General features: G+C 36.2%; 2 long non-coding RNA genes across 2 annotated transcripts in view; one reads left to right on the top strand and one right to left on the bottom strand.

Annotated features, from left to right (window-relative positions):
• Nucleotides 1–735: 735 nt before the first annotated feature.
• LOC146394519 (uncharacterized) overlaps nt 736–16,747 on the bottom strand; it is a 76,421-nt gene continuing 60,409 nt past the window's right edge. The window contains exon 3 of the long non-coding RNA XR_014835684.1: nt 736–4,655. This is a non-coding gene — a long non-coding RNA (uncharacterized LOC146394519). The remainder of the gene's footprint in view (nt 4,656–16,747) is intronic.
• On the top strand, nt 4,218–16,603 carry LOC106506928 (uncharacterized). The gene is made up of 4 exons (XR_014835683.1): nt 4,218–4,312; nt 6,860–7,018; nt 9,569–13,627; nt 16,298–16,603. It is a non-coding gene; the product is annotated as an uncharacterized LOC106506928 (long non-coding RNA).

The following is a 16,747-nucleotide window of genomic DNA, read 5'->3' as shown; positions in this document are numbered from 1 at the left end:
TCCCAGAAAGAAGACTGTGAAGGGAAAGAAGCTTGTGAGTTACCAGAAAGGAGAGTGGGTTATAGACAATGTATTTTGCTTTCCTACACATGTTCATAGTTCAGGACTCCTTTACAAGTGCAGATGGAGCAAAGCTAGTGTTTGTTGACCATGTATTCTGTGATCAGTTCTCTAGGCCTAGGCATCTCATTCAAGCCTGAAAATATCCTTACCAAGGAGATACTATTGCAATTTTGTAGATTAAAATAGCTGAGATTTAGAGACATTAATTTACCTCAGGACTCTCACCTAATAAGTGTGAAAACAGGTTTGACTCAAAACTATCTCCCAAGCCTGCCCTCTTTCCTCTACATCCTTTTCCTTAACAAGTAAAATTTGGAAGTCACCCATGATCACTCACTAGTCATAGGCTGGTGACCTTTATCTTATTATAATGTGCTTTTTTACCAAGATGAAACATGGCCATGGGGTCCCTCTCTTAGGTGTGGCCAGCAGTCACTTTAGCTAGAAGTGACATTTTATGCTACATGAGATTCATTTATCAAGTAAAGAGTAAGCAATATCCTAGCCACAAAAATGGACATTTTCAGACAATAAATGCTATGTGGTCTTAAAGAAAATAACTTTTAGGCAGCAGACAGTAGTTTAAAGGTGTAATTTCTTCTGGTATCTTTAATATTATTTAAATGTTTGCTTCTCATTTATTATAATTCAGTCAGCATTTAGTATCTGTTCTTTTTTTTTTTTTTTTTTCCAAGCTTGCATCTGTTTCCCGGTTCCTTGGTTATCCAGTCTTGGTGTCAAATCACCATATTGGCTTAGGGCGATTCTTCTAGTCAAAGATAAACTTACTGGGAAGGTTGGAAAGCAGTCTTCGGAGACTGTCATTTACCTGATTTCTCCAAAGGCCCTGGTGTTTTGATGTTGTGATTTGTGAGAGCTTTCATAAATGTGTCACTCATATTCCCTTTCTCATTCTAAATACTAACTTTTATACTTAAGTTTGTATTTGTTGCTGGAGATGTACTTTCATAAAAGAGGACTCTGCAATTGTATAAGCCTCAAGCCTTATGAAACCTGGATACCCCCTCCTCCTCTAACATTTATACAGTAGTTGTCTTAAAACTGATGTGGGAGTTCCTGACATGGCTCAGCAGAAACAAAGCTGACTAGCATCCTTGAGGATGAAGGTTTGATCCCTGGCCTCACTCAGTGGGTTAAGAATCTGGCACTGCCAAGAGCTGTGGTGTAGGTCGCAGACATGGCTCGGATCTGATGTGGCTGTGGCTGTGGCAGAGGCCAGCAGCTGTAGGTCCAATTTGACCCCTTGCCTGGGGCCCCCAAAAGCAAAAACAAACAAAAAAACCCTGATGTGATTTATTTGAAAAGCTAAGTTTCCATTTGTTTTGTATCTTTTTGTCCATTTAAGATTTGTAATGTCAGATGAGAACAATTCTCTTCTACGATGGCTGCTAAAATTCTTTTGGGGTGTGCTTTGCATTTTTCCTAACTATCATTGAGACAATACAAGCACTAAGGGAAATGTTCCTTTTTTGACAATGGGATGAAAATAAGATTAGAAGGATCAAGATATACTATTTGAAATACTGAGCATACTTTATGAAACAGTCTAATCTCTAGCTGTACATACTGGCTTGAGATTTATTTGTATATTTTGCTTGCGGATTTGTAATTTTCTACAGAAACCCTATGGGGAGAGGGAATTCTATCTGCTTTGTTCTCCAGAGGCTCTCCACCACTTAGAAAAGGGCCTGGCACATGGGAGATGTGAAATAAATATTTGATGAATGAATGAGTGACTGAATAAATGAATGTTATGTGCTAAAAACCCCCAAATATACTGATAACTGGAAGTCATCACTAAAAAAAGACCTGATTGATCAAGCTGAGTCTTTCAGAAGTATTCAGGCATTCACAAAATTATACTAATTTTTACTCAACACTCATCATTTCTATACACCAAGTTTCAGCCAGATGTTATTTAAAGTATCTGAATTATAGACCCTTGAAAGCTGGGGTTTGTAATGGAAACGCTGACAGCCACTTAACCAGATAATAGCACTAGTTCACTTGGTGTGTATATATAGTGTCACTGCTAATATGGCTGTGCCATCTGTTCTGAGAGTTGCAAAGATCTGAGCTTCAAACTACTGGTTTTAAAAAAAAACCCTGCTGTATAAATTGGATCTGAAAAGGTGAAGTAATGAAATGACACTTGAATGTTTTAATTACAGTGTTTTGGTGACTACCTAAGTGCAAATAGGGTGCCATGAAAGAGATGATTGGACAACGGCATGTCACCTTGAAACCCATCAGGCAATTCTGTTTACAACTCTGTCCTTGCTAGGCAAAGTAGGAGAACATTTTGCACTCTGAAGGAATATTTTTTTTTACAGCCTAATAATAGTACAGGTGTGGGGTCAACATGGCATGGTGAAAATGTGTTTTTTTAAGGGCCTAATGGCTGTGCCTCTGCTGGCTCATAACTTGAAGAGAAAGGTCAGAGAAACTCCAGATGGCCATCATGATCTCTACAGCAATAGGCTTTCCCAATTACTGATACTTGACAAATGCTCCCCACCCCCCACCTCCCCAGAATGTTTACACCTGTGTGAGCAGGGGCTGGCAGCCTGGGAGCTCTTCCCTTAGGTCTTATAGCTGAATGCCTGGGAGAGCCATCATTTACCCTCCCAACCTCCTAACAGAAAAACAATGAGACATACACCAAATGGAAAACCTCAGAGGTCACAAGGTAAGAATTGCCATTCTCATTTTATAATAGCTGTTGAGTGTCAAATGAACCTGGGCTGCTTCCACTACAAAAGCCTTGCCTGTCCCATCGAGCTGACCAATAAATGTAACCATAGATAGGAAGTCCACTTTCAAGGAGCTCTCCTAATGGTCTCCTCACAATGTTTATAGTTTCCTGGACAGCCTAAACTTGACCCTTGCTAAAAACTTCTCCATTTCCTGCTCCAAGGTTCCACTCTGCTTGTACTGCATGTTTGTTTGTTTGTTTTCACAGTTTCTTAAGAACTAGTATCTTTTCAAGTGTCTTTTGTTCTCCTTTACATTGCATTAATTTCTCAATTGCCAGATAGTCTCTCTGAAAATTGCTAAGTGGAGCTCCTGGCAGAGCAGATTAAGGGCAGAAACAAAAAAAAATGAGGGAACAGTTCACAATTTTAAGAAACATGTGCCATTTGTGAACATTTTATTATGACTCAAGAAATGCTTATGAAACAAAGCACTTTCATAGCATACTACATCTGTGGTAGAGAGAAAAAAGTGTTAAATGTTATATATAATTAATTTAAAATGAAAACTAAGGTACATCAAATATATTTCAATAAAAATATTTAAAAACTAAATAAATAAAGGGAGGGGAAACACTCCGAGGAAAAAAACTAAGGAAACAATAGTAAATATGTTGTCATTTATTAACTCGCTTATTCATCAGATATTTTACATTTAGCACATGCTAGTTTGTGTTCTAAGTGATGGGGATATTTTGGAGAACAGAGTTTTTTTCCTCTTTACAAGGCTTATATATTTGTGAAGAAGATAGAAAATCAACACATAAACATGCAAATAAAGCTCAAGCCAATATAAACAGTTAAAGATTAGGAGATGTTTCATAAAGTATTCTCAATATTTTAAAGAGTGTTTCTTAATCTTATTCTCATCCCACTGTCAAATGAAATTCATGTAACTAAATGAAAATCAACAATATGTAGTCGTGAAAAAGTATTTGGCAAAGTGGTGTGCAATCCTACAGAAGTTACAATTTGAGGGTTAAGTAATTGGTATTCAGTTCCCGGTTTACCACTGATTGTGTAACTCTAGGCAAGTTACTTCTCCTGGATCAGTTTTGTCTCCTATAAAAATGATGCTAATAAGAGTACCTCCTGTGAGTTATTAAAAGGTAATGAAGTACAATATAGTAAATATAATTAGCACCATTGCATGTTATAAATGAAAGTTAAGAGAGTAAATCCCAAGAACTCTCATCACAAGGAAAAATATTTTTGTATCTATATGAGGTGGTGGATTTTCAGTAAATTGACTGTGATAATCTTTTCATGATGCATGTGTCACGGAGCAAAAAGGGCCTCCTGCCCAACGTGCATAGAAGCCAATGCTATGGCATCTGTTATTGAGAAAAGAGAAAGTGTTATTGCAAAGTCCACTGGCAAGGAGACAGGAGGGTACAGCTCTAATCTGTTTTTCTGATCTGGGGTGGCGTCAGACTTTTAGAAGAGGAGGGTTGATTTTCAGGAGCAGCGGAGGGGTAAGTTTGAATTGGAGGGCTTTAGAACCTGGCCATTTATGGTGAGGTGTGAGAATGGCCTTCAGCATGGGGTCTTCCTGGGCAACCTCCCCTTCTAAAAAGCTTCCACCTTTTGTTTGAGGTTATTTCCTCCCCCATGCTTGCTTCTGCTACATGACTTGTAGAAGCTCTGTAGCTGGCTTCCACAAGTTCTGTTGTCTCTGAAAAAGAGCTTAGTGTCCTGTTAGAAACAGGTTAAGGGCCAATTTGGAGCTGGTTCTGTGGGTTGCAGATGGCACTCAAATCATTATGCTGTACACATTGTACTTACACAGTGCTGCATGTCCATTAAACCTCAGTAAAACTGGAAGAAAAAGAAATGAACACGTTAATGAAGAAATGTACATGTAGACATCTCAGCAAAGTGTCACACAGCAAGCACCTAATAAAATTTAGATTTTTTTGTTACAATTTAAATTTACAAGTAAAAACATCCTTACCTCATAAAACCTTGACAAGAAATAGTTGGCATTAAATAACTACCAAAACTTTTTTTCCTATAGTAATAATTAGATTTAGGAGTAGAATAATTTGAGGTCAAAACTTTTTTTCTTCAGCAACTGCAGTGCTGCAGTGAAGCTGACATCAACTAGCACATATCGCAGTGACAATGGTGGACTTTCTGCTCAAGTTTTGTTTTTTTTTCTGACAGGAGTCAGCCCCCTGCTAACAACTAAATTGCAGTCTAGAGGAATAATCCTCCCAAAAAATCTGTTCAAGGAAATTCTGCTTTATAATGTAGGGCATGTTAACCTTTACTTTGAAATTCCTTTAAAAAAAATATCGAAATATACATTAACTTACAATGTTGTGTTAATTTCAGGTGTGCAACAAAGAGATTCATTTGCTGTAATAAATGAATTACATTCTCTTCTATTATGGATTATTATAAGATATTGAATATAGTTTCCTGTGCTCTACAGTAGGTCCTTGTTGATTATTTTATATAGTAGTGTATATATTCTAATCCTGAATGCCTTATTTATCCCTCACCCCTCCCTTTTGATAACCATAAGTTTGTTTCTAAATGTGAGTCTGTTTCTGATTTTTTGTTCTTGTTTTGTTTTTTTCTCTGGCTGCATTAGTGGCATATGGAAGTTCCTGGGCCAGGGATCGAATCCAAGCTACAACTGCAACCTATGCCACAGCTGCAGCAATGCCAGATACTTAGCTCCCGTGTGGCTTGCAGCATAACTATTCGGTGTTACTTTGAAATTCCTCATGGCCAATTACAGTGGACTTTCATATTTGAAAATACACCAAATTGGAAGGGGAGCTATTGTCCCTGATTTTAGCTATTTGAAATGCAGCTTTTGATATCCGTAGTGACTTTTTAGCTGCTTATTTCATCTGACAGCTATTGACTCTGTTACTGGAGAAAGTGTACTTACAAACATTAAACATGAGATCTCTCCTTTTAACAAAATTTTAAATCCACAATAGAAGACTATTAACTGTTTCCACTGTGTTGGACAGTAGCTGTCTAGAACTTATTCCTCTTGTATAATTGAACTGGACCTGTTAAATAGTAGCTCCCCCTTCCCCCTCCCCCAGCCCCTGGCAACCCATCAGTCTCCTCTCTATTTCTGTGCGTTTGACCATATATTTTAGATACCTCATTATGAGTGGAATCATGTAGTATTTGTCCTTCTTATTTGTGCCTGTCTTATTTCACTTAGTGTAATATCTTCCAGATCCATCTTTGTTATCACAAATGGTAGGATTTTCTTCATTTTGAAATGTTGAGTAACATTCCATTGTATGTGTAAACCACATTTTTTTTTATCCATTCACCCGCTGATGGACATTTGCTTCTACCTCTTGGCTATTCTGAATAATGGTGCTATCAATCTAATCTAGATTTAAATTCTTTTGGACATGTACCCCCGGAAGTAAGATTCTTGGAGGGAGTTCCCGTAGTGGCTCAGTGGTTAACAAATCCGACTAGGAACCATGGGGTTGCCGGTTCGATCCCTGGCCTTGCTCAATGGGTTAAGGATGCGGCACTGCTGTGAGCTGTGGTGCAGGTTGCAGATGCGGCTCGGATCCCGTGTTGCTGTGGTTCTGGTATAGGCCGACGGCTATGGCGCTGATTCGAGTCCTAGCCTGGGAACCTCCATATGCCACGGGAGTGGCCCAAGAAATGGCAAAAAGGACAAAAAAAAAAAAAAAAAAAAAAAAAAAAGATTCTTGGAGCATGTGCTACTTCTCTTTTTAACTTTTTGAGGAAAATCCATACTGTTTTCCATTATGGCTATACTAGTTGACATCCCCACCAATAGTGTGCCAGTGTCTGTCCTGTGATTGATGTCTTAAAACTTTCTATTTCTTGTTTCATTAAGCAGTTTCAAAACTGAAAACTAAGGTGTCTTAGACTTCATGGGCAGCAGTTCTAATATCTGAACTTTCTTCCTTCCATGTACCCAAATTCATCCTCATTCAAACTCATTCCTGAGAATGGCCCATTTATAATTTTTTGTTTTATGGCTATTTTGTACTTATCCTTAGACTTTTGAACAGCAATTATGAAAGAACAGGGAAAGGAAATGGCAACAAGAAAAATACCAGACCAGTTTCAGCTCACAGGAAAAAAAAAGAAAGGTGGAGGAACATGAATGGAACATGGAGAAATGCTACATGAAATTCTCACATCTTTCAGTCTGCCATGTGAGTACAAACTTGCAGGAGTTTGAAAATAATTTCTATGCTAACTCAACATTAATTTTTAGGATGGCTTGAGGCCCTTGGAAACATAGAAAAATTTATGGGAAAAGACAGAGTATATCAGCTACCTTTTTAATGAAGGGAGGAATGGGAGAGTTGGGCTTAAAAAGTGCTGCATAGCATACACATTGTCTCTAGGATTAGCTAAGGTTTTGCATGAGATAGTACTTATCCTCACCTTCAGGGTTTCCAGTAGAAAATGAGCAGTAGCTAGCTCAAAACACCATCTCTCAAATCTTTTCAGACCAACTATTAAAGAATTCTAGAAAATCCATTTGAACACAGGTGCACAAATTAAAATCTGATGTTTTATCATTTTTCTTTCTCATTGCTTGGTTTTATAACCATCCTCCCTCTCAATATTTTATAATTTAATTTTTAAGAATTTTTAAAGTTTGATAGTTGGCGATACACAGACAAGAAATAAAATTCAAAGGATATAATACTGTACAAGCGATTTCCCTCTTACTCTGGTTGCCTGTCCATTCACTTCTTTTTGATAATGGCAACCAGTGTCATGGTGTCACATTTTCTTCTAAAGATACGAATATCTTTCTTCCAAAGATATTCCAAATATATTCCAAAGAGGTATATATTTATATACATATACACATATAAATTCAATCATATCTTTGGAAGAAAGCATATAACACTATATATATATTTCTTTCTCAGAAAAGGTGGGATACTATAAACACTCCTCTATTACCTTTTTTTTCCCCAAACTATATCCCAGAGAATGTTTCATTTCATAAAATATGGAGCTGCCTCATTTAAAACAGAGCATAAATAGCCAAGACATGGAAGCAACCTAAATGTCCGCTGACATATGAATGGATTAAGAAGATGTGCTACCATGTGGTACATATATACAATGGAATACTACTCAGCCATAAAAAAGGAATGAAGTAATGCTATTTGCAGCAACAAGGATGGACCTAGAGATTATCATACTAAGTAAATTAAGTCAGAAAGAGAAAGACGAATACCACTTACATGTCACTTATGCCATATTTTAGATGTCACTTATATGCGGCATCTAAAATATGGCAAAAATGAACCTATTTACAAAAAGAAACAGACTCACAGACATAGAGAACAGACTTGTGGTTGCCAGGGAAGACAGGGGGAGAGAGTGGGATGGACTGAGGGTTTGGGATTAGAAAATGCAAACTATTACATTTAGAATGGATATAGTTCCCTGTGCCATACAGTAGGACATCATGGCTTATCCAGTCTCTTGAGATAGACCATGACGGAAGATAAGAAAGGGAATATATAGATATGCATGACTGGGTCACTTTGCTGTACAGCAGAAATTGGCACAACATTGTAAATTAACTATACTTTTTTAAAATGTAAATATGGGGAAAAAAACACAGCCTAGAATCCCATTGGACAAATGCACCACAATTGATAACTCCAGTCACTTATTAAGAACATACAGTTAGGTTCTTTGAATGTGAACACTTTTCATTTTATCACATTTATTATAAATTGTTGTACTTGTGGTACATCAATAGTAAACACACTTCTCCTAAAGTGCCATTCAGATCTGTTATCTCTACTTCTTCAGAGTATTTATTCAGTCTTTCCACTCTTATAGCTAAGTTTTCTCTGTAATTTCTCCTTGCTCTTGACCATGGAGGCATTTCAATGTGGCATTTGTTGGTTATATCTCTGTTCGTCCACAATACTGGGGTGATGATCATGGTCACTCCTTGACTGTGATTTCCTACCTTCAAGACCAGTGCAAGTTCAGACCCACTCCTATGCATAACAAAGGCTTAAGTTTCTAGTTTCTCTAGGGTGATTATTTTTCTATTCAAGGTGATCAGCCCAATTACCCTCCTTAATCTCCATCGAGGGTGTGAGTTAGCCATTTAAATAATGGGACTCATTTAAAGCTCTTCCAGGCTTTGCATTTTAAGCAAGCATTTATTTTTAGGTAAGTATAAAATGACAGATGTTGCTGTTTTAATAGGTACTTTTCATTAGACTAAACTTCCCTTCTATTCCTAGTTTGCTCAGAGATTTTATCAGGTGTTGAATTTTATAAAATTCCTGTATATTAAAAGATAGGATTTTTATCCTATATTACTGTTAAAACAATCTTGCATCTTTGAAATAAAGCCAACTTGTTTGTGATATATAATTCTTTCTAAATATCACTGGGTTTAATTTGCTAATGGCTTACTTAAGATTTTTGTTTTTATGTTCAGATTGGCCTATAAATTTCTTTCTTGTAAGGTTCTGGTCAAATTTTGGTTTCATAGTTATTCTAGCCTCATGGAGAGTGGAGATGCATATTCTCCCCCAATCCTGGAAAATTTTGTGTATGGTTTTTATTGCTGTTTAAATATTTAGAAGAATGCAGTTAAGAGGCTATCTCATGCTGAAATTTTCTTAGACTATTTTAAATTAGGGATTCATTTTTAACAGAAATAGGTGATTATATATGTATATACAATTTGTCTTTTTTTTTTTTTCCAGAATGTTGGGTTTTTTTTCCCTGTGCCAAGTTGGGTAAGTCGTGTTTTTCAGTGAATCTATACATTTCATTACATCTAAATTTTAAATTTAATCATATACAGTAGTTCACAGCATTTTCTTATTTTTAAATACCTCTATTGGGTATGTGTGATATATCCATTATTTCTGATCATGGTAATTTGTGCCTTTTCTCTTTTAAGTCATCATAAAAACTTTTGATAACTTACAAATTTCTAAGTATTTCTAACAAACGAAATTTTGACTTTTGGTTTTCTATTACATACTAATTTCTATTTTATTATTAATTTCTTATATTACCTATTTTCTTACTCTTTGGGTTTAGTTTGTAGTTGGTTTGGATTCATTGGTGGACAGAAGATTAAATCAGTTAATTTTTACATTATTCATTTCAAATGTATGAATTTAATGCTATAGCTACTCTCTGAGCAGTTTTAGCTATATTCCTGACATTTTATGTCATGTTTTTATTACTCAGTTAAGATATTTTCTAAGTATGATTATGATTCTTCTTTCACCCATGGAGTATTTAGGAGTGTTTTACCTCATTTATAAACATTTAGGTTATCTTTTCTTTATCATTGCTTTTGTTATTGATTTTATTCCACTGTGGTCAGAGCAAATATACAAACTCTGTCAGTCCTTTCAAAATGTTTGAGGTTTGCTTTATGACCCATGGTTAATTTCAGTATATATTCCAAGAGCACTTCAAACAACTTATATTCTAGAATTTGAAGGTTACAGCATTTTATATATGTCTACTCAGAACTACTAATCTTATTCTTCACCCTTGCTAATTTTTGTCTATTTAATTGGTTATTGCAAAAAGGTATATTGAAATCTCTCTTTGTTGGCTGGTTTCTTTTTCTTTGTCCTTTTTTGCTTTACCTATTTTGAAACCATGTTATTAGATTCATCTAAATTTAGAATCTTAGCTCCTGATAGATTGGTTCTCTCATCATTTTGAAAAGTCCCTCTTTGCCTTTAGTAGTCAGTCTTGCCTTGAGGTCTATTTTTTTTTTTTTTTTTTTTTTTTTTTGGTCTATTTGGGGCCTCACCCATAGCATATGGAGGTTCCCAGGCCAAGGGTCCAATCAGAACTGTAACCACCAGCCTACACCACAGCTCATGGCAACGCTGGATCCTTAACACACTGAGCACGGCCGGGATCCAACTTGTATCCTCATGGATGCTAGCTAGTCTGGTTCGTTTACTGCTGAGCCAGGACAGGAACTCTGCCTAGAGGCCTATTTTGATCTAAATCTTGTTATCAATTTTCTTTTGTATAGTGTTTAGTCAATCTTCTTGAATGCTTTGACTTCAAATTTTGGTATACCTATTTATTTAAATTAAGACTTTATTTTTTAGGTACATAGCAAAATGGAGAGAGGAAGGTAGATTTTCTTCATAACTCCTGCTCCTACGCATGCCTAACCTCCTTCTATTATCAACATGGTTCACCAGAATGATAGTTTTTTACCAAGGATGAACCTAAGATGTCACATCATAATCACTCAAGTCCATAGTTTACATTATAGTTCACTCTTGTGTTGTACATTATGTGAGTGCAGGCAGATGTATAATGACATGTATTCATCACTATGACATGATTTGGCATGCTTTTGTCGCCCTAAAAATCCTCTGTGCTCTACCTTTTCATCTCTCCCCCCAATCCCTGGCAACTACTGATCTTCTTACTGTGTCTCTAGTTTTGCCTTTTCCAGAATTAGATTCTTTTTAGAATATAGAGCATATTTTACTTAGTAATATGCATTTAATGTTCCTCCATTATATGAAGGTAACACATCTTTTTCATCTGCCTCATTCAAGATTTCCTCTTTATATTTGATTGTCATCAGTTTAAACTATAATATATTTAAGATTTTATTTATAATGATCATGCTTTAGGTTTTAGAATTTGTTGAGACTCTGTTGTACTTAGGTTCCTAGGTTCTCTTCTCTCTGAATTGTAGCCTCTCCTGTTTTGGCTCATGTTCTTAAAAGTCTTAACAGCAATTCTACTTTGTGAAGCCTTGTTGCTTAAATCTCTGAGCCACAAGTTTCTGCTTGATCTCTTAGTCTTCACCTTCTTTAGAACTGGCATTTGATACCCTCAGTATTTGCTGTCCCTCTTTCCTCTCTGACTTTTCTTATGCCTTTGCTTTTCACACTCCCCTAAAAACTTTCATCTCTGGCTCTGTTCTCAAGTGAACCTAGGCTAAGATAATTGTGATCATATTTAGCCAGTTTCACTATGGCTTTGTTCTGAATCTTTGGAAAATTCTTCTGGGTACTATTGCCCATGCTGAGCACTCCTATCATTCCCTCTGAGAGCTGTCATATTCACTGGTTCACTGAGATTGAAACAAACAAATTTGTTGGAAAACAATTCACCAAAACCCTTTGGTAAGAAAAAACTTCCTCAAGTGACTTATGCACAGAAATAAATTAAAAAAAAAAAACAAAAAACAGTACTTAAAACCAATTGGCATTTTCATGGCAACTTAAACTGCCTGTTCAGCAGAATAGAATGTCAATTGTAAGCGTACAATTTTAAGACTTGTGTCAATTTTATGTATAGAAGTTTAAGATTAAAATGTCAATTTTATAGTTAAAACTGTCAAAGATATGTGAAAATTAGATGCAGATACCTGGTTGCTTTAGAGATTAATCCAGGAATGGTTTCTATGCAGGTGGCTAGATATTCGCATTTAGTTGGGCAGGGGATTAAAATTCTTCGGCATGTGTGTATGCATTTTTCCAAGTATGCATAGGTCTATTGGGTATGTGCCAATGCTTCTTTTTTAAGTTTCCAGTTAAAGTTTTCACAGCCCCACCTGTAACTTTACTCCTTTCTTTAGCCCCTTAAATATCTAGAGTGCTGAAAACATGTGATTCCACAGATGGTACAAAGTAGCTAATACTTGAGTCTCTGGTACATTGTTAACAGTGTTATTATTTCAAATCATTGTCAATTTTGCATTTCAAGTTAGACAAATCCTTGCATTATAGGCCATATCCAGCCTGTGGTCAGATATGCTTGCCTTCAACCCTTTTAGGACCCTTAGAAATTTTTTGAGGTATTTAAAGTAGGGGTCCTTAACCTTTTCAAAGTCACAAACTCCTTGGACCTCTAGTGATGTGTATATTATTCATCTCAGAATAATATTAAATGTATACAATTAAATGCATAGGATTATCATGGAACCACTTAGAATAAAGTCATCAAAATATTAATTTGTGTCATAAGGACATGTACATTTCTTTATTATATGCTTTTAATAATAATATCTATTGGAAGGTTTAATAACTATAGCAATTTTGAAATCATTATACCCATAAAAGACATTTTAATAGATCTGTAACACCTAAAATGTGATGTAATATCTGTGATGTCTACTGGTTACAAACTCATAGTTACTGCTAATACTATGGTTTATTAGTCATGGTAAAAGGAAAAGATCACTTTCGGTTAAATGTAGTGCAAATATTTTTTCCATCCAAGTTCAGGGGTACTCTAAATTTTATCCAGAGTGCCCTTATGCTTCTGTGGATCCCAGATTAACCCCTGGTTTAAAGGAAAACTATTCTTACAATGTTGAAAATCCAGTAGAAATGCAATGAATACTATTTACTAAAGGTAAAGTATTAGAATTTTCTGGAATCTCTAATGCTCTAGCTCCAAACACTATAGTCACTTGAGTTTTGCTGTGGGGCCTAGAACCATGTCCAAACCTACACCTGCTAAGTTTGGTTTGAACAAACTCTTTTGTTTGAACAAGTCTCTTATAGTCTATGTCAGATCCCATTGCTTTGTTAACCCCAGAAAAATTCTCTCCCTTAGGAAAGGCTAGAGGGGAGAGGATAAAGTTTCCACAAATTAGTATACCATATGTTTAAACAAATCTGCCATATGTTGGATATAGTAAATATAACTGGGATTTTTTTTTTTTTTTTTTTTAATGCTTAACCCTGAGGAGAAGCAGAGATGTGAGTCTCAGGGCCAAGGGCCAACTGTACATGTGGGGTGGAGAGCACAAGGTAAGAACCTGTCCCCCTGACCTTCCCCACCATAGGCAGGCCCCGGGCTTGGACCTTCCACACCCATCGCCAAAGGGAGGCTGCCTCCTATTGACCAAGAGAGCTGGGGGTGGGGTTGGGACACTATTGAGCTGCCCTGGCCCTCAGGGAGGCTTGGGAGTGATTTTGGCCACTTGAGGGTCCACAGCTGGGATATAATATATATGACTATGTCCCTACCTGCTGGGATATAGAGGATGAAATTTTTAATACCTTTTTGCTTAATATATATCTGAGACTTTCAATTCATTTTAGTGTCAACCTCTCTGCTACTTATCTCCCACTGATGACTTGTTCATTTTAATTAAACTTCAACTGCTTTCTCCTTAACACAAGGACAGAGAGCTCTTTTTCTTTCAGTCAATGACCACTCCTATCAAACTCTGTTTAAATTATCCTTTAAGCATAATTAGCATAATCAGCTACAAGTATTATTCCTAATAACTGAGAGTGAGCCAGTTGGATGGCCTAAAATGAAGTACTTTCAAAGAAGCTTTTCTTTTTGCAAAATTTCCTCCAACACCAGATTAGGAAGAGTTTATTAGAACTCTGTCCTAAAGAAAACCCTTAGCCTATTTAAAAAAAAAAATTTTGGTTCCTTATATATATGTATCAATGTATTTGTCCGTGGAGGCAGTAGTGGTTGTTCAGAATAGACATTGCTTACTTGAGCATCAAGAATGTTTTAGTCAAACACAGAACAACACTAAAAAGATGAGAAGGTTCATTAAATGGAAGGACAGATTTTAGGGACTAATAGGCAGATGTTGGCACACAGGGTCCATACAAGACAGTGGGGAAAGATCAAAACAGCTCAACCAAGGCACAGACTTAATTATGCACCTGGTTTACACAATACACAACTGAGCTCCTTTATGTTGTTATTTTACTGACTTGGAGCAGAGCTCCCCTGCAGTCCTAAATCAAGCCAGGGAAGCCAAGGATATTTAAATAGAGCTTTTTAAAAATTGGAGACGCTTCCAGAATATGAGCTTAAGACTTAACATTCATGTGAAAATTATGTATGCTATGTACAAATTCCTCACTTGTATTCCTGCCTATAAATGTTTGTGTTATTTTCCAGAAGTTTACAGCTCTTTGACAAAAATTTAAGTTCTCAAACCCTTAGAAGTGTTTCATAAACATGAGCGAAGTGTCTCTTCAAAGTCAAAAGTCATATATGTTTTTCAAAATTGGATTTTTTTATTTCATTTCATTTGTCATATGGTAGTTCCATCATTTATCCCTATTTTAATGGGGCAATACTCAAAAATCACGGCACTATCAAAATTAACTGTGGTAACTACAGTAACTAGCTACAGTGTTACAAAGTAAAATACCTAAAATGTTTTCTTCCTTAAAAAATGACTGCAAAATTGCCTGTTCTATTAAATAAATATTGAAAGCTGTAATTTTAAGCTCACAGACTACTTTGCAATGGTAAACTTTGTTATTCATTTTCTCTCTAGTATTATATAAAAATAGAAATGATGAGCATATTAATGAAAGAATTGCACAATTTTTTCATTATAAAGTATACATCCTTTGTCAAAGTTTTAGGGTTTTATATAGCACCAAAGCCCAGTAGACTTCTACAGTCACACTCTATTTGAATATAGGGGGTAGCATTTTTCATCTGTGAGCTTAGGAAAGTTAAACAATCTGTGCTTTCTTTGGGTTTCTCATCTGTATAATAAGCAAATATCAGAGCCTATTACAAAGAGTTATGTTGAGACTAAAATTCTTGAAAAATATATGCTAAGTGGTTATTTATATTACTAATATCCACTTTTTGTATCAGTTGAAGGTTTTGGAAACTGATGAAAACTAATTCATAAAGAGTATCTTAAACATGTTTTATCTTAGAATGAAATTTTGCCATTTGAAACAATATGGATGGACTTGGAGAACATTATGCTAAGTGAAATAAGTCAAAGACAAATACTACATAATATCACTTATATGTGAAATCTAAAAAAGACAATAAACTAGTGAATACAGCCAAAAAGAAACAGACTCACAGAGACAGCAAACTAGTGGTTACCAGTAGGGAGAGGCAAGGGGCAGGGGATTGAGAGGTACCAACTAGTAGGTATAAAATAAGCTATAAGAATACATTGTACAACACAGAGAATAAAGCCAATGTTTTAAAAATAACTATAAATGGAGTGTAATGTTTAAAAATTGTGCATCACTATACTGTATATCTGTTACTTATGTAACATATATCAACTATACTTCTTTTTTTTAAAAAAAAATCACAATTTTATCTTGATTTTTGAAAGCTGTTATTGTTTTGCTGGTTTCTTTAAGTCTTCTAAGCTAAAACAACCAAACAATGTATTTCAATTTTCAATTGAAACATATTTTTAAACTCAAATACAATCAAAATCTTAATGTATGCTCAAAAATATGGTTGGGCCCTTTTTATCAGCTAGAACAAATTTCTTCCACTAATATTTCAAAGCCTCTCCCAGCCCCTCATGCCTCTCTCCACCTGGCAGTCATGGAGCAGTCCTCATTCCGCTCTTTCTGCCCTGCCTTTGGGGCAAGTCAGAACATGTGCTCCTTAAGAGCCAAGTCCAGGCTTCCCATATCCTCTTGTTAATCCTAGCAGCCCTCTTTCCTCAGTTGCCGCTAAAGTACTCGGTCCTTCCAAGGATGCTAAGGCCGCAATGGGGTGAGGACCTCACTTCATCCGGCAACTAGCACTGCGCCTGGCAGCCCCCACCTAGCATTTGTCCACACCATAGCCTCCCTCTCGGAGCTCGCCTGCATCTACTCTGCCCTCATCCTGCATGACCAACGAGGTGACGGTCCCCGAGGATAAGGTTCTCATTAAAGCAGCAGGTGTAAATGCTGAGCCATTCTGGCCAGGTTTGTTTGCAAAGGCTCTGGCCAATGTCAACATCGGGAGCCTCATCTGCAATGTGGGAGCTTGTGGACCTGCCCCAGCTGAGCAGAAGAAAGTAAAGATCATTTATTCTATGAATTTTCCAAAGAAACATAGAAAGTAGAAGCGAAGAAAGAAGAATCTGAGGAGTCTGATGATGATGTGGGCTTCTATAACACATTCAATAA

This window comes from Sus scrofa, chromosome X (genome assembly GCF_054392235.1).
Source record: "Sus scrofa isolate SSC_HxYL_T2T_F1_AM1 chromosome X, Sscrofa_HxYL_maternal_Yorkshire_Landrace_v2.0, whole genome shotgun sequence".
In the NCBI taxonomy this organism is placed as follows: domain Eukaryota; kingdom Metazoa; phylum Chordata; class Mammalia; order Artiodactyla; family Suidae; genus Sus; species Sus scrofa.
This window is presented reverse-complemented; position numbering and strand designations above follow the sequence as displayed.